This window comes from Procambarus clarkii, chromosome 69, assembly GCF_040958095.1.
Source record: "Procambarus clarkii isolate CNS0578487 chromosome 69, FALCON_Pclarkii_2.0, whole genome shotgun sequence".
NCBI lineage: Eukaryota > Metazoa > Arthropoda > Malacostraca > Decapoda > Cambaridae > Procambarus > Procambarus clarkii.
Genome location: NC_091218.1, coordinates 21,962,897 through 21,989,351, shown reverse-complemented (window position 1 = coordinate 21,989,351; position 26,455 = coordinate 21,962,897). Strand labels below are relative to the sequence as shown.

The following is a 26,455-nucleotide window of genomic DNA, read 5'->3' as shown; positions in this document are numbered from 1 at the left end:
AGCTACAGAGCCTGGTCTTCCAATACACGCCGACTCGGGTGCTTGGTCGCCCACCCCACGAGCCTGAGAGGCTACAACGGAAACATTCAACGACAGAGACGAAAAATGACAATTTCAGCCACGAATGTGCCCCCATACCCACCATGGAGCCACAATTAGAGGCAGGACACCCAACAGGAAGCTATCGCCGATCATGCCAGGGCCCCCTAGGGGTGCGTCCTGAGTATATGCCCCACAAACGCCACCTTAAGAACCGTCAGTCCATCGAGATCGGGTTCAGCGACGAAAGGGCGATTGACAATAAAACGTTCCCCTCGCTCGAGACGTTGGGTACTACAGTTCTACGGGTGCAAGAGTATGCCTCCTCAAGCACCCGGGCGTCAAAATACAAAGATTCCAAAACAACCAAAAGGTAGCCAGGAAACGACAACCAGATAGGAGAAGAGGGGGGAGAAAAACGAAACACAAGGAAAAGGAAACGTGATCCGACACAATTGGAGAAGACAGCAGCAGGAGTGCAAGGCCAGAAAAGGACAGAGGATTGCCCATAGGAGCATCACACTCCGGCAGCCGTCCACCAAGCCCCCCTCACGACGCCAACGGGCCGGATGGGGAGGGGGCTACGATTCCCAAACATTCCTCTCATACCTTTCATTTCAATCATACTTATATCAATTATTTGTATTATATCTATCACTATTTTACACCTCTTTATTTAGTACACTAACACATATCTATTCATTCCTTTTATATACAACATCAACATTATATATATAAATACTATACACGTTTTCTATTTACATATAACGTACATCGAAACACTATAATACATCTCTCCCATTATACGCCTATTACATTTACATAAAACTCTATATCTCCTATTTTCCTCATTATACACACGTTTACAACTAACATTTATACATTCTATCGATTTCAATTTTCAATTCTATGCTAATTATTCACCTAAAATACACACTTATGTTCATCCCTCTTTTTCTATTGTCAACTAAACGCTTTTACAGGTTTCATTTCAATACTATCTACAATTCAACACTCATACTAACATCGATTTCATAAACTACACACTTACCCTACCATTCATATCCAAAATAAAATACACCCAAATCACATCTCGACTAACACTTTCCTCACAATACCACACAAACGTCTTATATTCTAATTTTTTACACTCATCCTATAAAGACAACAAATACTGTCAACACCCTTAACCACCTCACTCACATTACCCACAAACCTCAAGATATCCTCCTCATCTTTTAACGTCATCAATAACGAACATTTTTTTCACTACCACCTACAACGTCACTTCCGCCCTCCATTCATTCTCTTCTTTCAAAGTAACGAAAACAAAATGCATCCATTACCAACATCTACTTTTCAGGCAAAATAACAAACATCTTTTTCAATAACAAAAACTAATTCAACATACACTAAACATCATTCAACATACAAACGCTGACACACAAACATTACACTCATTCCCCCTAAACAAACAACAACCATCACATAATTCATTCATTTAACTTCAAACACGACCAAACACTTTCAACACCATCTTCACAAGTGCAGCCTCTCCACACTACTCCATATGCAACCAACCAATCCATCCATCCTTGCTATCTTATTTTATTCACAAACATTTCATACCCATACACCATTTTTACTATTCCTCCACACAACCGGCAACGCTATCTACAACAATCACACGCCCCTACATAACAACACCATCAACCCTCACGATCAACAAAAAACACTACCTCATCAACCTAACAACATACCATCAAAACACACCATTCTCATTGGGAACCCAACGTGCCACACGCTCCTCCACGTCCAGCCATTATCCCTAGTCTTACTAATCTACCAACAACGCTTCCACGACCACACATTTAGCAATTAACTATCATTTATACATTGACAATGCCCCACTACCCTCAATCTCACGCCAAAAAAAAAAAAACACTACACCATACAACAACGACGACCAGTCTCTCAATTACAACAATAACTCACGGGACATCTCCCATCACGCAGGATGCACTCTAACCTATTCATAACGCTAATGCATCAAAACCCATAATAACTTCAATGCTTTTCATCAAACTCAAACGTTTCCCCTGCCTTATTCTTCATCATTCAACGGCCCACGACCAGACAGACACACGTATTTCACTTTTCAAGCAACACACCCCTACAATCACTACCACACGTCATATGCAAACACCAATCCGGAAATCCCTAAAATTAACGACACCTAAGCCTCACAGCCAAAATCTAACGATATACAACAACACTATGCAGCTTAGACACTCCTAAAACTACATTTCCACAATACAACGTCAACAAACTCACACCAAACAACTCCTCACACACAATTACAATACAAACAACCTCATTCAAAACATACACCCCACCATCAACCCTCACAACAACAATCAACACCCCAAACATAAATCTCTATTTTCACAAACACTTACAAATAATGCCTCAAACCACATACGAATTCACAATCTTACTCAAACTTGCTCCTCTCACTACACTTTTCATAATTACCTCATTACATCCAATTTCTTACTTCAATTATAATTATTGGTAAACTAAAACAGCAAACAACAACAACATCATTCATTTGATAATGTTTATATTTAGGTCATTTATTACACGACTTATTAACTCACACATGTACTAAAAACCTTCCATAACATTCGGTTCACACATTTTCCACAACTTCACCCAAACATTCATTCACAACCAAATCATTTGGCCCCCCTCTATCATCCAAACACTATTTCAACTTATAATACTTAACTTAGTTATTCATTACAATAAATATTCTACACAATTAACACAAAATTACGATCTCTGCTTAACAATTTCCCCTTCAAGGTACCACTTTCAACTATCATTTCATATTTCAATCAATCTTCAATAGTGTAACATTTCCTATCACGATACAACATTCTCTATTGTCCCTTCTTCGTATCTTTCAATTTATCAACGCCTTTCTATTCACGTTATGCGTCGCCTCATCCTTCTATTCACCAATATTCTGTCTTGCACATCCTCCACCCGGTTAACTTGTACGTCAAAGTCCGCTGCCTCACATTCCATCAACCACGATGATTACCATGATCTCGCCATCTGTAACATAATATGGATATATATTAATTCCCCATTTCCCACTCATTTTATATATTCTACCAAACTAACACACAACCACCATAAACTTCTCCATTGTTATTACTATACCATTCACATACCTATATACTATAATACATCACTTATGACTTATCTATTCACTACACAATTTTTAACTGGGTCTATATCATAACATTTTTTCCCTTTCTAACTAAACTACTACATTCACCACATTTATTTATACATATTTATATCTAACAATTTACCTATCTTTTCTAACTGTTATATTCCCTACAATAACTAATTCTTTTACTTATCATCACTACCTACAACTATATATTCATTTCTCATCTACATAACATTTTATATTCATTCACCACACATCTACTGTCCTCTATGATCACAGTAACGACGCCCCTTCTACGGCACTTCACACCCAAACCTACCCATACATTTCTCTACATTTTCTTTTTATATATTTTACTATTACACCCCCACAAATAATACAACTATATCATCAGCGACTCTGCACTACAACAAACTCAATATATCATTCGTTGGTAACTTATATGCAATACACTTTACCTTCGCCATTCAACACTTCCATCTCTCCCTTAACTACCTACACACGATGTTATCAACGTCTAAGCTACTCAACCCTTTTACCTCACATTTTTATTTGTACTTAGCATTATTAACATTCATATACTACACATTTCCCTTATCCACATTACTATTTACAATACACGCACACTTCAAAAACTATAAGCTCAAAAACAACTATCAACACATTTTTAACAACGCAACTCTCACTATCAAATTCACTACTCTTATGTTTCAAACCAATACATTTGGCCATCATTTACAATTTATTCTAGATTAACTATTTTACGCAACTAACATTTATGTTAATTTGACACCTTAATGACTCCCATTTTCACCCTATTTACTTTTCATTCAAACCACTCGCGATGACCAAGAACACGACTGTAGTACTGCTCCAACACCCACTATTATTTCACCACGATATCAACCTAACACCATCAAACAACAAATCAATTATTGCATGCCGCAAATCGAATCCCTTCATCAGTCAGGTGAAAAATGTCTAACATATTTGCCAATCAAACACTCCCGATCGTCATAACGTCTATTTCATTCAATCAAACTACACTCAGTCCCCCTTCAATATACACCACCCCCTTAAGCCCGGTACACTTCCCTTTCTGGCTACTTTATTATTAATAAACGACTTCATTTAACACCTATGTAACGTAGCCTTCAACACGTCAACTCATTCCACTGAGGTTTTAGCCCTCTTTACATGCGCTCTTAACAGTCCGACTCATCACCTATGTACAATTTCAGACTAACTATTTTTATTCATCCCTACTTTCTCTTATGGCGACAATTTCCCACTGCAACATGACTCACTAAATTACATGTTCTATTACTAAACAATTTCCTAACTTTCCCACCCATCACGTTATATCAACAAAATTACAACAAACACTAAAGGAACATTTCTATTTAAACTTCACTAATACATTTCTCACTACGTCAACACATTTCGCCTAAACACACTTCCTGTCACATTTAACTTACCCTAACTACTCTCGCCCGCCTCAACGTGAAAATCAAACTGCTAACAAAATTAACTCACCTTTACTCTGTAGGAAACGGCCCAAACATCGACCAAACACTTCACACACTACCAACTCTTTACGAACACTGAACTGCCGGCGTCTCGCTGTGCTCCTCCACACAGCCCAGGGGTCCTCACATTCTCCACCATATTACCTGCAACAAGCCAACACTTACTATATGCTACATATATCATTCATTGCATCATGCCTATACCATAACTTTACTGAAACCAAGTACACGTTGGCATTAAACTATTTTCATGTAACTCCTATTTTTTCAACTCTTACATCAAAACTCCATATGCAACGCCTTTTCGAGCTCTTACAGCATCACAGGGTGGGAACACACACCCAATATTAACTTTACTCTGACTACATATTTACTATGCTTGTCAACATTTAACTTTACATGATTAAACACCTATTTACAACTTAACCAAGGTACCATTCAAATATTAACATCCCTAACTACGTATTTAATACCTACTTGCCTTACAATTATGTTCTATCATATCAAACTCCAGTAGCACATCTACCTCAACCGGGACATCTCCCACCACCGTCTGCTCGGCTCCCACAGCTCACTCCAACACTGATCCCATCACACCGTCGTCTCCTCCACATTCAAATCGCCTCATTTCACGAAACCCGTCACCTTCAAACAATTACAACATTCAATAAGAACAATGCGTTTTTTTTTACACACTTCACTGCATACTCGATATTTCTATTTTATTACTAATTATGGCTCACGCCTAAAATATACGACTTCATATATACTTTACCTTCAAGTCCTTCCACCCCTTACCCTTCCCGCCGCCCGGTCGTCGACCACGCCTCCTCGTTGCCGCAATGATCAACCACCCTGTTCGACGCGGCTGCTCGCAACCTTACGTATCACTCACACCCTGCTTCATCAGCTATCCTTCGCACGTCCTTATCCACTTCTCTCTTAAACACTGAAGGCTCGCCAACTTATGCATCCAACAACCTATATACGCAGGCTGTCAATTTTTTTTTTCTTCCTATCTATTCCAGTTTCGACGCTGTACAAAATGAGTAACCTAGGGGGGCTCTTAGCCCTAGCGACCCAAAAAGGGTAACGGGGTACCACCTCACAGTAACAACACGCCCTAAAACACTAACTTCTACACCCGTACTCTGCGACTGCTACGGTCAAAATAACGTTCCCTTGCTACTCGCCCACCACGTCGACTCAACAACCAATCACGAGTCCAATTTGATGTTCACGTCACATTCTCGCAACCTGTACTGTCATTGGTCACCTCGACATAATTGGATACTCCAGCAATTCATGACAATTACGTATTGAAATTTCATTATATAAAACAAAATGTATACCCAATGTATGACATACATACATTTAACCAATGTATGTGAAACAATGTTTTACAATACATTCACAATTCATGACTTTCAATTATTTATTAGTCAATAAGTATTATTATATTTATTAAATATTAATAATAATTATTCAAGCTGTAAGTACAAAACAACACAGTACATTATAACACATTAAACTTAAATAACATATTATACATTACACTACTATACATTCTAATAGTGTCCCGTACACTACTATACAATACAGTACAGTAACATACCATACGGAACAGCAAAGGCCTCACTACTCTACAGTACAATAGACAACAGTACACTACCGTATACTATACTACACTACACTCAAGTGCAGTACACTAACCTACAGTACAGTACACTACAAGCTACAGTACCATCAACTACAGTAAAGGGTACAGTACCTTACGCTACACTACATTATTATCTGGTACACCCTACACTACACATACATACAATACACTACAGTACTCTACACTACAATACAGGACGGTATAATACGATATACTACTGTACAGGATACATTACACTACAGTCAAGTGCAATACAGTTCAGTACAATACACTATAATACTGTACACAACACTTCACTACAAGACCCTACACATAATTACACTACAATACAATATACTCCACTAACGTCAAGTACACTACATTACACTCTATTTATTTTACGTACACTACAGTGCACGCCACACTACACGCTACAGTCAAATACAGTACAGTATACTACACTACAAAACTGAACAATGCAGTACAGTACACTACACTATTCCATAGTATACTTCAGTACCCTACACTCCACTCCACAACCCTACACGCAACTCAACTACAGTACTGTATGACACAAAACTACACTACGGTACAGTAAAATATGCTACACACTACTACAGTATAATGCAGTGCACTACAGTACAATGCAGTATACACACCACAACAGTATAGGACAACAGTACACTAACCTACACTCACAGTTCATTAATTGCCTTTCAAATGTACCAACGGCATCACCATAATCATTTTCTCGACTTAAATCACTTTCATAAATGTAACAAGGCTTAATATGCACAATTTTCACGTGAGATGGGCACGAAGCACATTCCTGCAATGGCGGTGTATAGCAACTCACGCTACTTTCACTAACGACCATTGTTATTGCAATATTACCTTTACAACCCTTCATTTCCCTCTCTAAACAGCACCAATGATTACTTATATACGTAATTTATGCCATACATGCACACTGCAACTAGTATAAAACATTATATTTCTCATGCAATCAAATAGGGTTCTACGCATTTACGCAAACTCATCATTCATTTTCAATAATAAAGATCTTGTGCGTTACACTTTGATCATTTGAACTCTTGTGAGTCGTCTTTTAGACAATGACGCTATCTTATGCTACGTTAAGCTAACCAACCTACGCTAGACTGGACTAGGCTACGCTAAGCTACTTACATACACTACCGCAAACTACAGGGTACAATACAGTACACTGCAATATATATCAATTTTATACAGTACCCTACAATACACTACCCTTCACTACACTCAAATACAGCATACATACCACACTATACATACCACACTCCACATACCTACCTATACATAGCACACTATACATATCAAACTATTATACATACCACACTATACATAGCTACCTATACATACGACTCTCCACATAACATATTATACATAGCTACCTATACACACCACACTACCCATAGTACTAGCTACCTATTCATAACATTGCATTGCACTTGGTCACCACAAGGATTACGGGTAAAACGATTTCTCCAAAACAACTTTGCACCTCGGGGATTGAACACCGACCTGCATGAAGCGACACCGGCGCTCTACCCTCCAAAATGCTTGCCCGAACCAGTTATTAAACAGTTCAGTATCGGTAGTTAACACATATAATCCAATAGCCAGCGATGTGAATGAGGCACTTTATACACTAATTCAAATTTAGATATGAAGGATCCCAATATGATCAACATTCTATACACAACTCTATTGACAATCTAGAGGCGGGACCAACGACCCGAGCCTACAATCATATCTAGACGAGTACAAATGCATCAGGCCTGACCTACGTACCAACTGTATAGGTCCTGTAGATGACTGGCGCCTTCCAAGACCCCACGACCAACTATTTATCCAGCCAACTTCAACGTAATTGACCTTTAACCGTAAACCAAAACCCTCTGCAGTTCAGCCTCCTGTTTTCTGCAGACCTGTGCGACTTTTGTTACAATTGCCCTGCTTCTGGATCTAATAACTATTTATCAAAACAAGGCACCAAGCCTGGAATACTCTGTAGCACCATCAAACGTCCGTAACAGTCACAAACCGCTAAATACCACCAAGGATGCCAATAACAGAACAGAAACGCAACTTCTGGAACTAATGGCTCCTTCTATAGCCCATCTTTTTTTACACTTTAAAACCAGTAGCTTAACATTACTATGCTTTTTCCTATCGATGGAGTACACACTTCGTACTGTCAAGTTTGCCGAAATGTTTACCAACACTACTTACCACCCACAATCCCATATGCTTCAATGCCATTTCTAAATGCAAGATACGAGATAGGCGTTGCATGAAAGCCATTCTCCTTTGGAACTATTCTTGGGTCTATTAACACCTTATATTTTTTATTGTTGCCGCCGAACCAGATTACTTTATTGTGCACACCATACTCGTCCTGTGAGCGGTAGCGCAACAAATTATTACACAGCCCACAAAACGTCTTTATCAGACCTCGTCTTACATTATTACATCAACCATTTCATCTATCATTCACACTTCAGTTACAATGTTAACTACTTACAGAGTTTTCCATTTCAGGACCTATATATTTACAGCAAGTCATACATTAATAGGTCTTATCGTTAATACACACTTCTTTGAGCAACAGATATTCATCACAAGGGAGCTGTTATTAAAAAACTATACCCCATAATCTCAGTTGTGGGTTCAGGGTAATAGCACCATCTAACAGCCTACTCACACACCGCGCCCCGAGAACATTCTCCACAGCACTACAAATCACACTTCCTTAAACAGCCAAGGTAGGATAAATTAATAGTATTCCAGGTCATAATTTAATATTTATTTTCAAAATTTACAGCCTACAATCACCGCGAGGTGCCATCAAAAAGCGACCTCTTGAAACACAACTGGTGAAGCCCACTGCATTGTTTTATTCAGTCTTACATGTTTAACACACACTCTCCTCGTTGCCTTCCCTCATCTGCCTGTAGTCGCCTCGACCTGAGAAACAGAGGATTTTATCATTAGGAATGTCAACTTTAAATTAATTTTGTCCACTTTATTGACCGTTACGTATATCCAATTCATTAAACATTCCTTACACACTAGCAACCTTTACTACCGCCCACACGATGAATATAGGCTGAACAACTAGTCACACGATAGGTATTGCCAATCAACTACTCAAATATAAACAGGAACAGACAAGTATGCACGGGAGACAAACATATAAGTAAAACTTGACACTTCATTAACAATGCTGGAATATTGCCTAAACTACTTGCTAATATTATTTTCAAATTATTTAAGGTAGACAAGTATTCATTCATTCATAATTTAAGATTCTCAATTTATTAAACGGACAAATTAACAGCAACATTTTCTAACATTTGCCGAAATTTATTCTAAGTAATAACGAATTGGCAAACCGTAAATATTTTCTTTTATATAGGTCTGCGTTTGTTACCCTTGTGAAGGGGGGTACGGCCAGCTAACCTTAGACCTCCTGTGGTAAATCCTATCCTACAACATTCCTCCTTAATACCACGACTTCACAACACTCCCGGCCTCAACCTCATAACCTTTTCTCTATTATCACGCATTAACCTGCAGTCATTCGGTGATATTTATGGGGTATAAATATGGGGCGTCGACACTTTACTATTACTGTCAAACTTATCCTGTGCCCGGTAGTAGACCCCATACCCATCACACACCTGCAAGTGGACCCTCCATCCCTCTCCTATCTGGGTTTTCCTGGATTAAGGACCTGCCCGAAACGCTACGCGTAATAGTGCCTTTAACAAATTTTATTTACCATCCTATGTATCACATTCCCAATGTACCTGGTATATATAGAAATAAATAAACAAATATGAACCTCCATGACTTGTGGACCCTATATCCATCATGTTTGCAGTAGTGTGCCCTTTAGCCATTCCAACATCAGTTTTCTCTTGACGTTTACAATCAAGTTCTCTTCCTTTTTCAAACCCCACACTACTGTATGTAATGTTCCCAGAACAAACAATTATTTCTAAGCTTTTCTTGCCCCTTTCATTTACCGACATCTACAAACATTTCTCAGTGCTAATCTTCAACAGCATGCACCGTACAATGTTTAAATCAAGACTAGAAACATGGACAATAATACTAAAGTACGGGAACAGCCATCTAGGTAGTAGCTAAGTTGACATGTATTTTAACAACTTTTCTTCCATCAACTATATTATTTTCTCTGAATATTGGTGCTCTGACGCTGCTCAATGCCAATAACATGGTAATCAATTCCCTCCTTCCCAGTAGAATAAACAGACGTTTGACTAAATCATTTACCTAACCTTAGAGCACTGTCCTCAGTCCCACAAGGTCTGTGGTGTCCTCTATGCCACACAACAGAATTCCAGACTATTCGCAGGATGCACGATATTTAAACTATTTAGTCCCTCTGTAATTACTTTTAACATTAAAATCACGTAAGATACATATCGACTCAAACGGTATTCTGTTTTAAGCAAATTTAACAAATATCTACAACAGGACGTTATACAATTAGCGTTAATCGTAGCAAAGATTGCAGACCGATATCTTAAGATATTCACATTCCTAACTTTTTTTACATATTATACTTACCCATTACTATAATTATACCTTTGCTTAACGACTTTCTAACCTCTCGAACTCAACTACTCATGTTATCATAAATATTTTACCATTTGGGGATTTTTACTTTAGTGTTTTAAATAAAACTAACTGTTGTATACTTACAACATCTTTTATTATTTAACAGTTTCAAAACCTTGAAGCCCAGACGTTAGGGGCTAGCCTTTGCCATGATACAAGTGGGGGTAGAGGACCTGCACACGCCACTTTCGGTCTCCGTGCCAAACCCAGCACTACGCGCATTTACTCAAACCTTCGATTCGTCAAGACAAATGAACTACTGCCACTTTTTCCCATGAACTTCACTAGCTAAAGTGCGGGAAAACTAGGGGCAGGGACGAGACGCAAAGGAAATGGAGAGAGACGCAACAAGGAAAATGGGGGTTGGGGGGGGGGGGGGGGAGACGTAACATGGCGGCGGGAGAGAAGAGGGGATCCCCACATACAGCTCATAGTCAACAGACGAACCTGGAACTGTATACCAAAAGTGAGATCAAACACTGATTTGCATTTTGTCTCATCGTCCCTTTTATAACCGGCAGCCAACCAAACCAGCCCGCTGATTGCTTGACATTCACCCTAAAACTCACACCCCATTGGTTAACATCTTGCGCGTCTCAAGTCCCAATTATCAATGCCCAACAATCCCTCCTTCACCTCCCCAAATACCAACAAGTCTCTAAAGAACCAGTAATGATCCACACCTTGAAGGTTTCAATTTGTTATTTTATAAATCTATTTCACAATTCAACTACAACATTCTATTCGAAATATTGCAAGAAAACAAACACTAATGTTGCAATATTTGCATTACAATTGACACTGAACTAGTAATCGTCCGTCAGTCAAGAACAGTTAATGCCGGCTCAACAACTATAATATGCAGTATATGCAATACCAATAATATTATTAATAATATTAATTCATTTGCAAGACGTTACAATGGGTTGGTGACTTTATATAAGATATCTATTTTTATTCATGCAAAGCCACCAACACACACACTGTTTCAGCCAGGTCCTTAATCTAACATATCACATAAGATGAAAGACTAATTTGCAACAAGGCTTTTACATCAACAAATAACTACAACAAAAGTGGACACAAGTGATTACACTGGCAAACATATATGTCTTAAGTACTAATATTGGGGAAATGGGTAGTACAAGATAGTACAAGTGGGATGTGGGCAAGGAATGATGCCCAACCACTTAAATGGTCGGGGATTGAACGCCGACCTGCATGAAGCGAGACCGTACGTCCCTCTACCGTCCACCAAAAGTGGTTGGGCTCACGAGGGAAGAGTGACACACACTATCCACTTCCATATGTGCTTTGATGAGTATAGAAGCACAAGTTACTCTCTTGCCCATACCACACACTAGAAGGTGAAGGGACGACGACGTTTCGCTCCGTCCTGGACCATTTTCAACTTGATCGACTTGAGATTAGTCCAGGACGGATCGAAACGTCGTCGTCCCTTCACCTTCTAGTGTGTGGTCTCGTCAACATACTTTAGCAACGTTATTGTGACTCATCGCCTGTACCAGTCATTCGTTACCTTACAAAGAGGTCGGCTCTTGACAACGTCTCTCATCATTATATACTCGTCTGCAAATCTTTTGAAAAGTATTTTTCTTGTGCCAAAAACGAGAATATGCAGAAAATCGTGACTCTAGTCAATGAGCGAGTGACATGCATGAGATATGATACGCTGTATGCTGTGAAGTTCTTATATCCGCTCAACCAACTTGGCCCAGGAAACTGAAGGCTAATTTTCTACGCTATACCAAACTTTCAAGATATTTTTCATTTAAATACATATATTCTGCCATAATAAATGCGATTGGCTAAATGAATACCAAGTATTACTTACAAGGAAACATTATTAATAATCTCAGTCATATACATTTAGCACGGTTATAGTCAGGGTATATATATATCTATACACACACACACACTTTCCGTTATATATACCAGAATTACTATCACCACACATTTATAGATACTTTAAAAGAAGTCTACTAACATAAAATATTATATTTCTCACCGGACGCGGGAACCTCTAGCGGCCTCCATCATCACCTTCAAAACTGCCAGAGGCTTACGGCCCGCGCAGGAATATCCCTGAAAAAAATACTTCCAAATTCGTGATTATCTTCACGATGACCAACGAAGTCATCCTGTCTCAGTTTCATTTGTTACACCGGCTTCATTACTGCCAAAGAACACATTATTTGGTACAGCTCTATATTTACCTTTGTACGAAAGCTCATCATTACCAGTCAGACAGAAGCAGGATGCGGACAGTGGCTTTAACGCTGACAAAAAGAAGCCCAACAGCTTCACACAACGTTGTGATGGGCCAGGCCTTCATGACACATTATGACAAATACCTTCACGCACCCACAAACTGGATAACCACAAACTATTTACCACGGGTGGAACACGAACAAGGGGGGGACAGGTGGAAACTCACTACCCAAATGAGCCACAGGGACGTTAGAACAAATTTCTTCACTGTCAAGAGTAGTTAACAAATCGAATGCATTAGGCTGTGACGTGATCCCATACACAGTTTCATATGTAGATATGATAGACCCCAGTAGGCTCAGGAACCTGTACACCAGTTGAAAGGCGGGACCAGAGAGGCAAAGCTCAACCTCCGCAAGCACACCTAGGTGAGTATACACACACACGCGCACGAAAAACTCATCATAATTAAAAAAACCTCGTCACTACCAGAAGGACATATTTTCCAGGAACAAGGGCTAGATATAGTGGACAGAATGCAGTATAATCTCAGAACATGGAATCGTGTCCTCTGTCTCCCTCATAAGTAGGTGAAACCAATTTGCCAAGGCAAAAGCGAGTCAGCCGGCAATATAATTATCAAAAAAGCGCATTAAGCCATTACAAATACATAGAAGAGAGCAAGGAGTTGTTGGCGTGCTAGATATCACTTAGGAATAAGTGAAGGGCCTTGTGTTGTGCGGTAGTCGCCAGGGAGTGGATGTCGAGAGATTAGTGTAAACCAACGTTTCGAAAAGTATGGCATAATTTCTGTAATACCATTTATGGATAACCGAGACTTACACTAAAAACACAATGCCCATGCGAGGGACGGGCTTCACTTCTCTAGGGAACGGGGTGGCAAGATGGACGCCCCACAGACCACTGATATATACTGAAAAACACAGGTTCCATTCCTCGTCACGGCCCTTGTGGATATGTTTATTTCTACTGACAAAGCTCGACATTCTAGCACTCGCTGAAAATCGTTCACGTAACATAGAAAGGGGGTGGAATTGCTATGTGAAAGAATATGAAATCCATTGTGAAAAAAGGACATAAAATCAGATTCCCATTGAAACCACGAACAGTAGACGCAAACAACAAAATCTAAAAACTCTTATTTGCAGTAATATACACACCCCCAAGGTCTAAATGGGTCAAACAGTAAACCAATTGGGTAAGAGACAAATGAAAACAAATCTTAACTTTAGGGGGGAATAGAGTGTACATTAAAAACGGGAAACAGAGGAAATATACTTGGAAGCGACTAAGGTTTCCTTCCAGACACACTAACAAAGCCAACCTGGCACACAAATATTATTGACTTGGTCCAAAGACAATATAGTTAACAAAAGGGAAATGGCCAACGAATAGTGTAAGTCTTCACACATAAATTTCACATGGAAGAAAAATTACAACAAATCTGTATTAGGGCGCCATATATCCTTAAAGCTGATGTTGATACATTAAGGAAGTTTTCTGGTAAACAGTAAGTAGTAAGTAATTATCAAAAGAAGGCACCAAACCGGAAAGGCTATGTAGCACCATCAAATGCGCAAAATACTCAGAGGGCGCTAAATATCACCAAGGATGCAAATACGAGAATAAAAACGCATAAGGCGAACGATATCAAAAGTATCCGAGTCACCAACAATTCTATTGAGGGACAAGTGACCGCGAGGGCCGGTCGGAAAGCAAGACACACGCTCGTCCTGCAAGTCAGGACATTCAAGAAGGACATGCACGACCGTAAGACGGACAATGCAACTAGGACAATAAGGAGCAGGGCGGCGCTCCATCAAGTGACCATGGGTTAAGCGAGTATGGCCAATACGCAACCTCGCCAGAACTGTTTCCCACCGCCGGTTACGGTGCAAGGAGGACGGCCACGAGGAAACACAACATTTAAGAGTACGGAGCTTGTTACCAGTAACAGACAACCAAGAAGCCTGCCAACGAGTAAGGACTGAGTAATGGATAACCGAGTAAAAATCAGAATATGCAATACCTTTACGAGAGATGGGACAAGAGCGGACAGCTTCCTTGGCGGCAGCATCCCCACGCTCATTTAAAGACACACCAATATGGCTGGGAAACCAACAAAACTCAACCGACTTATATTTACTGTGAACAAGAAACAGCCAATGCTGGATCTCGACAAATACTGGAGGAACCGGATTAAAGGACCCGAGAGCCATGAGGGCACTACCAGACTCAACAACAACTACAAAAGAAGACTGACAACGAGAAAGCAGGAGACGAACAGCATAGAGAATGCCATAAACTTCCGCTGTAAGGATGCTAGTCTCCGGAGGTAAGCCACACATATAACTGCCATCAGGAAAAACAACAGAGTAGCCAACACCGTCCGCCGACTTTGACCCATCGGTCAAGACAGAAACGGAGCGGGAGTGACAAAAAAGTGCTCCAGGAAAAGGCGTTTTAGAACCGTAGGAGGGGGTAAAAGCTTGAGTGATACCGGTCAAGGAAGTACAAAACCGCGGAAGAGGGACTCTCCACGGGGGCAAAGAAGGAACAACACGAGGAGAAACATTACAAATACGAACAGAAAGAGAATCCTGGAGGCGAGATAACCGGACAGAAAGAGGGAGGTGGTGAAGAGGAACAGAAACCGCATGAGGGGTACAAGTTAAAGCATGACAGAGGCGAGACGAAGGATGTTGTAAGGACCGTGCAACATAGCGAAGACAGTAGCGATCACGGCGGTCCTGGAGAGACAGGAAGCCAGTGTCAACATACAAGCTAAGGACGGGAGTCCAACGGAAGGCACCAGAACTGAGGCGCAACCAGGTATGGTGCAAAGCATCAACACGGCGAACAGTACAACGAGAAGCAGACAAGTAAGTAGGGCAACCATAATCGAGCTTAGACAGGACGAGAGAGGAATGTAAAGCAACGAGAGTGCGCCTTTCTGCCCCCCAAGAAGTATGGGATAAGACCCGAAGGAGGGTAAGGGCCTTAGAGCACTCAACACGTAGGTAAGAGATATGGGGAGACCAAGACAAACGAGTGTTAAGGAATAACCCCAAAAGCTTCGCGGATTCTTTGTATTCAAGGGGATCACCAGAAAGTGACAAAGAGGGACGAAGAACAACCCGTTTCCGCGTTAAAGTCATGGCACAAGTCTTAGAAATAGAGAACTTCAAGCCATGATCGGTGGCCCAAGACGACACGGCATCAATTGCAAGTTGAAGCCGCCGCTGAAGGACAGGCGAATCATCACCCTGACAGCAAAGGGTAAGATCATCGACATAGAGAGCGGAGAAGACACCAGAAGGAACAGAGGAAACAAGACCATTGAGGGCAACCAGAAAAAGAGTACTGCTCAGAACACTACCCTGGGGCACACCTTCGTAGTGCTGAAAAGAGGCAGAGAGAGCGGTACCAAGGCGCACCCGAAAGGAACGACGGGAGAGCAAGCTGCAGAGAGGGAGATGACCACAAACCCCAAAAGAATGAAGTTGAGATAGAATATGATATCGCCATGTGGTGTCGTCCAGGTCAAAAAGGACGGCAACAACAGAGGTCTTCGCAGCAAAAGCACTACGAATATAGACCTCCAGGTTCACCAAGACATCTGTCGTACTAAGGCACTTGCGGAAACAAAATTGAGAAGGGGAGAGGAGGTGATGGTGTTCCAGGAACCACATCACACAAACGTTAACCATACGTTCAAAGAGTTTGCAGACACAACTTGTGAGAGCAATAGGGCGAAAGTCCTTAGGGGAACTACCCAGAGACCCCGGTTTGCGAACATGGAGGACAACGGCATCGAGCCAGTCCTCAGGGACTGACGACGACTCCCAGATCCGATTATACAGACTCAGTAAATACTGAGACCTGCACGGAGGGAGATGGCGAAGCATCTCATAACGAATACCATCGGAGCCCCCCGCCGTAGAACCGCAAAGGGCCAGGGCAGAATGAAGTTCAGAGAGAGAGAAGGGATCATTATAGGGAAGCTGAAGATGAGTGCAGAAATCTAAACGACGAGACTCAAGGACAGGTTTACGAAGAAGAAAAGATTGGGGAAGATGAAGACCAGAGCTAACAGAACAAAAGTGGGAACCCAGTACAGAAGCGACCTGCAACGGGTCCGCCACAAGAGTATCATGGAGGTGAAGGATCGGTGAAACATCGGAAACGAACTTACCCGCTATCTTGCAGAAACGCTTCCAGATCTGGGTCAGAGGAGTTTCGGACGTAATTGTCGAGACATAAGATGCCCAACATTCACCTTTAGCCGTACGGATGGCCCTACGGGACACCGCACTCGCTTTCCGAAAGAAAAGAAAAGAATCGGTTGTCTGCCTACGGCGGGGCCTCTTCCAGGCTGCACGCTTACAGCGGACAGCCCGAGCACAGTCCGCATTCCACCAGGGAACGCACTTCCGTGGAACCCGAGAGCAAGACCGAGGGATAGAGCGGAGGGCAGCGTTGAAGACAGTGTCATGAAAAAGGAGGAGAGCGCGAGAGAGGGGCAGAAGGGAGACGTCAGAGAGAGAGTAGCACTTAGGGTAAATAGGGTCCAGTCCGCCTTAGCAAACTGCCACCTAGGGAAAGAGAGGGAAGGGCGAAAAGAGAAAAACGAAACAAGGAGGGGGAAATGATCACTTCCATGGAGGTCATCAAGAACCTGCCACATGAAATCTAAGTAAAGAGAAGAAGACCAGAGAGAAAGATCAAGACAAGAAACGGTGCGAGTCCGAGAGTCCAAATGAGTGGGCTCACCAGAATTCACAAGAGACAGGGAAGAAGAGACGAGAAACGGCTCAAGAAGGCGACCCCGGGTATTCGTCAGAACGTCACCCCAAAGAGAATGACGACAATTGAAGTCACCCAGCAGGAGCACAGGCTCCGGCAAGGAGTCTAGGAGGTGTTTCAAATCAGGAAGAGAGAGCGGGACACTCGGGGGGAGATAAATGGAACAAACTGTGTACCATTTCCCCACAAAGATACGAGCAGCAGAACAATGGAGAGGCGAAGGAAAAAGTAAAGGAACAAAGGGAACATCAGCACGAATCAAGAGAGCAGAAGACTTAGAAGCCCCAGCAACGGCTGGGGGGGGGGGGGGGGGGAGAGAAAGGAATAGCCACGAAAACGACCAGGACGAGCACCAAGCATCGGCTCCTGGAGACAGACACAAAGGGGCGAAAACAGCGAAATCAGAAGTTGGAGTTCGAGGAAATTGGCGTAATAACCTCGAACGTTCCATTGAAGAATGGACAACGAAGAGAAAGGACAAAAACAGAGAACAAGGAAGAAACAAAGGCGAAAGAGCAACAGAGCACGTTAAAGAATATCAGGGTCGGGATCAGGGTCAGCAAAGTCAGGGTTAGGGGGGCATGGGTAAACTGAGCAAAGACGGAGGGAAGGAAACGGGAGAACAGATCAGAGGTGGGCGGGCGGGGTCCGGAGGAGTAGGAACAGGAGGAGACAACGGAGAGGAGCAGTCAAGGACAGCAGCAGGAAGAGGGGGGGTAGAAAGAGGGGAGCGAACCTCAGCAAGGGCAGCAAACGAGAGGGAAGCGGGGGCTAAAGAAACCTCCATAGCAGGAACAGGGGGCGCAACCACCGAAATGGGAGGGGAAGGAGCGAGAGAGGCAGAAGTAGGGGCCGAGGAAGAAAGCGAAACCTTCTTACCCGCCGGGGAGGAGGAAGGAGAGGAGCCAGGCTTATGCTTCTGACTTAAAGAGACAGGTGTCCCAGCAACCACGTACTGGGCAACGGATTCTAGCGTCTCAGCAGGAGAAGCCAAACGAGAGCACACATGACGGCCGTTTGGAGAGCGATGGACATCAGCCCGCACCGACAGGCGGCGGGGAGAGTCAAGAGACGGAGGGGAAGGATGGAAAGGAGGAACGAAGGGAGACGAGGAAGAGGACACAGGAGACACGACAGACCGGGTAGAAAGAAGGGGAACCCCAGACAGAGGACCAGAAGTTGGATCCTTCGGGAGAGAACCCAAAGGAACAGAGGAGGGGGCAGTGGGCGTATCAGGGTCCAAGGCCCGGAAACGGTTGTGAGTCTGAGGAAGGCGGGAAGGACGAGGAGAGGAAGAGAGCAACACACGAGCATAAGACATATTAGCATAAGGCGGGAGCCGGCGGACCTGGCGTCTCGCCTCAGGAAAAGATAAACGCTCCCGGTGCTTCAAGTTGAGGACGGCTGCCTCAAGCTTGTAATGGACACACGCACGGGAGAAGGTAGGATGGGCCTCACCGCAGTTGAGGCAACGAGCCTGGGGAGAAGTGCACTCCGACTTAGAGTGACCTTCGCCACCACACAAAGGACAGAGAGAGACAGTCCCGGAGCAGCGGAGGGCACCATGCCCAAACCTCCAGCACTTGTTACTGAGCCGGGGAGAAGGAATGTACTCCTGGACAGAGCACCTGGCACCAGCAAAAATGACAGAGGGTGGAAGGGTCCTACCATCAAAGGTAATCTTCACAACCCGGAGGGGTTGACAGCGACTACCACGAGGGGGACGAGTAAACGTGTCCACCTGGAGAATAGAATGGCCCTGGGCACCAAGGATATGTCGAATATCGTCGTGGCAGTCGCGCAGGTCCCGAACACCAGTCGCAACATGGGGCGGGAGCAGAATAGTGCCAACACTGGCATTCAACTGAGCGTTCTTCGAGACCCGAACAGGGGTCTCGCCAAGGCAGGACAAGGCAGCATCCTCAGAAGGAGCAGCAACGACACGTGTACCGAGACGAGTGGGGTTCAAAGTAATGGAGGCATCCACGGAATCAACGAGATGTCGATGGAGGGAGAAATCGTCAGGAGGCGCAGAATCAAGAGGGAGGAGATCAAAATACTTGGCCCACGAAGCGGGACCAAACAAGGCTTGATAGGTAGCAGAACTGGAAGGAATCGAGCAAGGGCGGCCGTGACGAGGACGGCGTTGAGAACCCCCAGAGAGAGAGGGGTTAAAAGGCGCAGTAGTTACAACTAGAAAAGGAGCCGCGCCAGGGGACGAGGTAGTCACCAATGGGGGCTTGGGGCTCGACCCAACCACAGAGGAGGGAGGGGAGCCAGGGGAAGGAGTCAGAGAGGCCAAAGGAGGAGCAAGGTCGGGGCCCAATGCAGCGGAGGCTACAGAGCCCGGTCTTCCAACACGGACTGACTCGGGGGCTTGGTCGCCCACCCCATGAGCCTGAGAAGGTAAACCAGAAACAGCCGAAACAGGGGTCATCATCATTACAAAAAAGACAATTCATTCACGAATGTGCCCCCACACCCACCATGGAGCCACAATTAGAGGCAGGACACCCAACAAGAAGCTATCGCCGATCTTGCCGGGGCCTCCTAGGGGTGCGTCGTGAGTATACGCCCCACAAACGCCACCTAAGAAACCGACAGTCCGTCGAGATCGGGTTCAGTGACGAAAGGGGGATTGACAATAAAAGGTTCCGCTCGCTCTCGACGTCGGGTACTACAGTTCTACGGGTGCAAGAGTATGCCTCCTCAAGCACCCGGCCGTCAAAATAGAAGAAGTCCAAGGGAAGAACCAGAACAAGCAAAAGGTCGACAGGAAACATCAAGCAGATAGGAGAAGAGGGGGGAGAAAAACGAAACAGAAGGAAAAGGTGCCCAGCACAATTGGAGAGGACGGCAGCAGGAGCACAAGGCTAGAGAAGGACAGAGGACTGTCCGAAGGAGCATCACACTCCGGCAGCCGCCCACTAAGCCCCCACACGGCAACAACGAGCTGAGCGGAGAGGGGGTGGTAAACAGTAGATTGCGACAACCTGGACCCAGATTCACGAAGCAGTTACGCAAGTTCTTACGAACGTGTACATCTTTCCTCAATCTTTGACGGCTTTGGTTACATTTATTAAACAGTTTACAAGCGTTAAAACTTGCCAATCAACTTTGGTTATTGTTATAAACAGCCTCCTGGTGCTTCGGAGCTCATTAACTGTTTAATAATTGTAAACAAAGCCGCCAAAAATTGAGAAAAGATGTACAGGTTCGTAAGTGCCTGAGTAACTGCTTCGTGAATCGGGCCCCTGGCCACGGGAACTGGACTTACCTTGGAACACAGCATACGTCTAGCAGTGACATAAATAGATTATGTAGTTCAGTCTTGGTTTCCGTTCTATAGAAGGAAAATAAATTCACTTCAATGTATGCCGAAGAGGATGACAACGCTAACCAGGGGATGTTGTTATAGATTCAGCTACCGAGAACAAGTTCAAAGTAGCACGGGCTATGGTGAGCCCGTAACTTACCTGGCACAGGAGCAGGGAAAGTAGCACGGGCTATGGTGAGCCCGTAGAGGACTTACCTGGCACAGGAGCGGTGCTGTGTGTGTAACCTGGGGACTTGGAACCCTTTCTTATAGCCTAAAAAGGAGTATGTGGTAACATGATTTAAATATATAACACGATAACATAACAAAACTAAATCAGGTTATAAATATATAACCATAAAATAAAACTCTTTAACAATGAGTATAAACTGAGGAAATCTGTATTTAATAAAGACCTGCGTAAATGCTGGTTTCAAGATGTGTGTGTGAGAGAGAGAGAGAGAGAGCAGAGACAGACAGACAGAGAAAGAGAGACAGAGAGAGAGAGAGACAGAGAGAGAGAGAGACAGAGAGAGGAGAGACAGACAGAGAAAGAGAGAGACAGAGAGAGAGGAGAGACAGAGAGAGGAGAGACAGACAGAGAAAGAGAGAGAGAGAGAGAGAGGAGAGACAGAGAGAGAGGAGAAACAGACAGAGACAGAGAGACACACAGACAGACAGACACAAAACTAAGCACACCAGCTGCCTCAGTGATTACTTTTCTTGCGAATATTCTCCAATTTCTCGCGTCGTCTCCCCACTACTAAAAAGAATGTCGACTCTAATTTACATAACTTTTCCATTTATTATATATTAAAGTTTCACCTGCAAATTACAAATGACTAAAAAGGACAACATGATGTCAGCCAAAACCTGCACACATATATATATACATACAAAAACCACTCCTAATATGCACTCGAGCCGATATGTTGTGCAAACACTCACCCAAATGACTCTCACCATGGCCTCTCCACAAGTGCTTCATATACTCCTTGTGTTCCAAAGGCTGCTCAAAACGCTTCGCCCCATATAATTTAAAAACACATAATTGCTAAGACACCCCGACAACCCAACCAGGAGCCCCAAATAGGTACAAAATAATACTAATTTGTATTTGAGAAAATGCCTGTTTGTATTCAAGCGTTTTGCCGGAAATTAACGGGCGCGCGCCTAGAGTGACGGTTACGGCGGGGGCCGTGAGAGGAGGCTACACACGCTCTGAAAATTCGAACACCGTAACCCAACTTTTGTAACGCTCTGTACTCTAAACGTTTCCCGAGGTCAGATGACGACCCTTATGCCTAATTTGGTCAGATATGAGTTAAGAACATACAAATTCAATATTTCCATTCTGCAAATGTAAAATATTTGAACATTCCTAAAGCTTTGGCTGGAATTAGAACTTCCACTAGAGTGATGCAAAGCCGAGTGCTGTACCAAACATTCAGCTTTGTACCAGTTCTTAAATACTCTCTCTTTGCTCCCGCCTCTCAACTGTCACTCAAGCGGTGTACAGATTCTAGAGTGTGTGTAGTTCAGGTTCGTTCAGAACCTTATATAAGTGGTATACAAGGTCCTGAACGATTCCTTACACAAGTTTCAAAAGACAGTTCTTATGTTGGCCAGTCTAATATATGCCGCTGATGATATCCTTTTGATGTGGGCCTCTGGGAACAGGTTCGGTGTGATATCAACCCACAGATCTTTCTATGTGACTTGCAGGATTTCACCTCCCAGATGATACCTTGTGTTTAGCCTTATTTAATTAATTTACAGTTTTCACTGTATTACATTTCATTACACTACAGTATGTGTGTATACTCACCTATTTGAGCTTGAGGGGGTTGTGCTTTATCTCTTTGGTCCCGCCTCTCAATTGTCAATCTACTGGTGCAAAGGTTCCTGAGCCTACTGGGCTCTATCATATCTACATTTTAAACTGTGTATGGAGTCAGCCTCCACTACATCACTGCCTAATGCATTCCATCCATTAACTACTCTGACACTAAAAAAGTTCCTTCTAACGTCCCTGTGGCTCATGTGGGTACTAAGTTTCCACCTGTGTTCCCTTCTTCGTGTTTCACCCGTGCTGAAGAGTTTATCTTTGTCCACCCTATCAATTCCCATGAACCACTTAGTTTGATGAAAGAGAGCAGTAGAACAACAAAAGTACACTTACATCGCATCAGGTTTAGATACCCATGTGCTTGGGAAATAGGCTTACAGTTTCCGGAAGATGAGAGGAAATGTCACCACTGTGGAGAAATGTCCGATAGACCACTGGAACATTATCTAACACAGTGCACAGTTACAGCCACAACAGACCGCTGGAACATTATCTAACACAGTGCACAGTTACAAACCCAATAAGATTTCAACTTAGATTCAACAGAGCAGAAGTTGTTAAACACGTGGGACAAACTCTTACTGAAGCGACCATACGAGTCATAAATACTCATTCTCCGCCAAAGTAAAACAGAAACAAGCAACACTTAGCGGGCCAGTCAGAGGCTTAGGTCCCGCGCAGGAATATCCTTGCAAAAAAAATTCCCCTGAGAATTTTGTAGATAGTTATCATGTCTCACCCTCACTCTTCTGTTTTCCAGGGACGTGAGGTTCAGCTCCTTCAACCTTTCCTCGTAGCTCATACCTCTCAGTTCCGGGACAAGTCGGGTGGCATATACGTGTGTGTGTGTGTGACAAAAACCGAATCCCGTATGGTCACGGGAGGGAAGTTCAACTCAGACAGTTCTTGCAGCCCGTCCTCGTATACAAGGATCCAAGCTCGTTAATCAAGCCGCCAAACCCCCCTCTTTATGAATGAAAAGCTGCTTACACACGACTCACTGATGACGTCCGAACACTTCCGGAACAAGTGCTTCGCTCACGTCCTCTGTTCGAACCACATGCCTAACTATACATATAATTTTTATGTATAATAATAATAATTTATACATGAGAAGATACCCTTTTTTAATACTCAGTATGTTGAAATTTTTGAATGCGTTTGGGGAGGCCGGCCGCCCCTTTAAACAGCCTAGTGTGAGGACGGGCTGAACACTGATCTCGGGGGGGGGGGGGGGGGGGGCAAAGGCCAATACGCAGTTCCCACCAGGGGTATCAGGGTCAAAAGTCAATATGAAAACAGTTCCAGGTCATAGGGCACAAAAGTAAACAAGAACAGTTCCCCAGCCTGGTTGCAGGGGTCAAAGGTCAGCACACAGTTCCCACTCGGGGTCACCAAGTCCGTGAGAGGTCAAAGAATACCGGTAAAATAACATTAAAATCACAAGGTGATAAATCCAACCCGTCCTCGACTCAATTCCATTACATCCAGCGGTCGACCCCACAGACGCATCCATAAATTTTAACATGCTGTTCATTCAAAACGGGATTTTTCTCAAGTATAAATTAATATTATAATATATTAGCATATTGTGCATATATAGGCATAGGTTAGGTTAGGTGTTTAGGTTCTGTTGGCGATTATTTGTATTTGTAGTACGTGGGTGAAGCATTTATAACGTTGGGGTTCGAACAAAAGTCGTCAGTGAAGCACTTGTTCCGGAAGTGTTCGAACGTCATCAGTTGTGAGTCGTGTGTAAACCGTTTGTCATTCATAAACAGGGGTTTGGCGGGTGGATGGAATCACTTTTGGGTCTTTGTTTGGAGGACGAGCTGAATAGTTCAATCATATCGAAGCACGTACAGCAAGCCTAGTAGTCTGGGACGTAACTAGCTAGACCTCACACACACACAGATCACACTAACGTGATGCATCAAATGAACAAATCCACAAGGGCCGTGACGAGGATTCGAACCTGCGTCATTATTTGTTACCTGATTAGCTAGACCTCACTACCCCCGTAGTCACTCAATGATAAGTTAGCACAAACAGGATATGGTCACCGGACCTGGTTCTCAGGACCTGAGCACTGGAAGTATGCGAGTGATTTTCTTTACACCACTACACTGGACCTCACAGACCCATGAAAACACACGCACAAACCGCAACACCACAATGACGTCCACGCACGCACCAACACTTACCGAACACCTCCCCCCCCTTCCTCCTCACATACACAAAATTACACATCTCTATAAAAGAGAATGTCCGTTTGCTTATCTGTTCGAACTTGGAGGCTTTTTTTAAACTGATGACTGAGAGGGAGGGAGGGGGAGGGGAGGGGGAGGGACGCTAGCCTCGCCGGCATATTGCTAGGGTGACTATGTTGTTTTACATTCAGCTACTGGGAACACAAAGTTGCAAGTAGCACGGGCTATGGCGAGCCCGTAGTGGACTTACCTGCCACAGGAGCGGGGCTGTGGTGCGGTCTCTCTGGACTGGTATGGTGCGTTTAGAGATAGTCATAGGCGAAGGGAAGGGAGCTATCACGGGGGAAAGCGCCAAGTCATTACGACTATATAGCACTGGGAAGGAGGTCAGGATTAGGATTTGGGATGGGACGGGGGGAAGGAATAGTGCCCCAACCACTTGGACGGTCGGGAATTGAACGCCGACCTGCATGAAGCGAGACCGTCGCTCTACCGTCCACTCCAAGTGGTTGCCCGTAGGCGAGAGAGAGGGACAGTAGTGATGATGGTGACCGGGTAATGAAGATGGTGAGATGCTTAAAGTACTCACCTAGTTGTGCTTGCGGGGGTTGAGCTCTGGCTCTTTGTTCCCGCCTCTCAACTGTCAATCAAATGGTATACAGATTCCTGAGCCTACTGGGCTCTATCATATCTACATTTACAAAGATAGCAACAATAAGAGCACGAGATCTGATCTTACCGAGCGTTGGGGCTCAAGATTGGTCTCACTGAATGTTGGAAGAGCGAAGGGCGGGAACCGTCAACCACAGGCAGCTGACGCATGAAGCCTCGCCTTATTGAGTGTTGGCTACAGCTGTGCACCTGTTGTTACCCGC

At 43.5% G+C, this 26,455-nt stretch overlaps 1 long non-coding RNA gene across 4 annotated transcripts; it reads right to left on the bottom strand.

The window, feature by feature from the left end:
- Nucleotides 1-339: 339 nt before the first annotated feature.
- On the bottom strand, nucleotides 340-5,984 carry LOC123750313 (uncharacterized). Of its 4 annotated transcripts, none has more exons than XR_011224041.1 (4): nucleotides 5,591-5,984; nucleotides 5,297-5,460; nucleotides 4,823-4,959; nucleotides 340-3,162 (listed from the first exon to the last, which is right to left on the bottom strand). It is a non-coding gene; the product is annotated as an uncharacterized lncRNA (long non-coding RNA). The 4 variants fall into 4 exon arrangements; XR_006771989.2 differs by having other exon boundaries at nucleotides 5,293-5,460; nucleotides 5,614-5,984; XR_011224040.1 differs by having other exon boundaries at nucleotides 5,614-5,984.
- Between the last annotated feature and the right edge of the window lie 20,471 nt (nucleotides 5,985-26,455).